Raw genomic sequence first — 1,276 nt, 5'->3', positions numbered from 1 at the left:
GCATATGGTCCTTGATGTCAAGCTGAATGTTGTGACATTCATTCCTGACAGCATATGCTATATTGTAGGTTGTTTAGTTTTCTGTTTCAGCTTTTTCTCAGGCTATTCTTCAGGGATTCAACAGCTGAGAGAAAATCCAGGAAAACAACAACCAAGCTACATTTAATGAACCTAACAAATAGCCTATTTGTTAGTAACCTAGATGTGGAATTTAGGGGAACTCGCGTGACCTTAAATTCAGGAGAATACAAGTGCAAAGGCCCAAGTACTGCAATATAAAAGGAAGTCGTTCCTTCATTCAGAACTGGGGATTTTGAGGCGTGAAGATTTAGTGTGTCCATCATACTTCACTGTTGTATGTTTGTGAGTCTTGTATTAGACATATCTTGTAAACCAAGCCATTATCACGTAGATGATCGCATTGGCATAGGGTGTTCATTGAGTTGTAAGTGTTGTGTCGCTCAAAGCTTTTAAGCGTGAGTGCTATGTATCTTGATTAAAGCTGTTAAGCACAATCAAGAGTTGTTTGAAGTGTGACTTCAAAATTGTCTTTAATATTGATTAAAGGTAGTAATGACTGAGGTGATTGAGGGGGAGTGAGTAGGAACTCTGATCTTAGAGTAAGATTGAAATTGCATTGGGTAGGGATTAAGTGAAGAGTTGTAAAAGGGTGAGTTTAGCTTTGAATTAATACTACTGATAGTGGATTTCATCCCTGACTTGGTAGCCCCCAGATGTAGGTCATGTTGGACTGAACTGGGTAAACAATTTCTCGTGTTATTTACTGCACTTACTTTTAAGTTTTGCATAATTCTTGTCTGTGCAGATTTGGATGTCATAACAACCCGTGTGACATCGAAAGTCTGATAACTAGAATTTCAATTGGTATCAGAGCAGGCACCCTGCCTGTTAATTTCTGGGTGAGATCTAGGGAAGTTACTTTCTAGTACCATGGACAAGGATATATGACACTCAAATAGACCACCCATGTTGGATGGCTCTAACTATGATGACTGGAAGCCTCGTATGATAGCCTTCTTAAGGTCTCTAGATAGCAAAGTCTGGAGAGCTGTCAACAAAGGATGGGAACATCCAACGAAGACAGGTGAAGATGGAGTCAGTGTGCAAATTCCTAAGAAGAATGGGACAAGGAGCAAGAGGCTTTAGCCCTTGGAAATTCTAAGGCCTTGAATGCATTGTTCAATGGAATCAATAAGAACATCTTCAGGCTGGTACACCACTGTGAACTAGCTAAGGAAGTTTGGGATACCCTCAA

The sequence above is a fragment of the Lathyrus oleraceus genome, chromosome 2 (assembly GCF_024323335.1).
Source record: "Lathyrus oleraceus cultivar Zhongwan6 chromosome 2, CAAS_Psat_ZW6_1.0, whole genome shotgun sequence".
Lineage (NCBI taxonomy): Eukaryota > Viridiplantae > Streptophyta > Magnoliopsida > Fabales > Fabaceae > Lathyrus > Lathyrus oleraceus.
Note: the sequence above shows the minus strand (reverse complement) of the source record.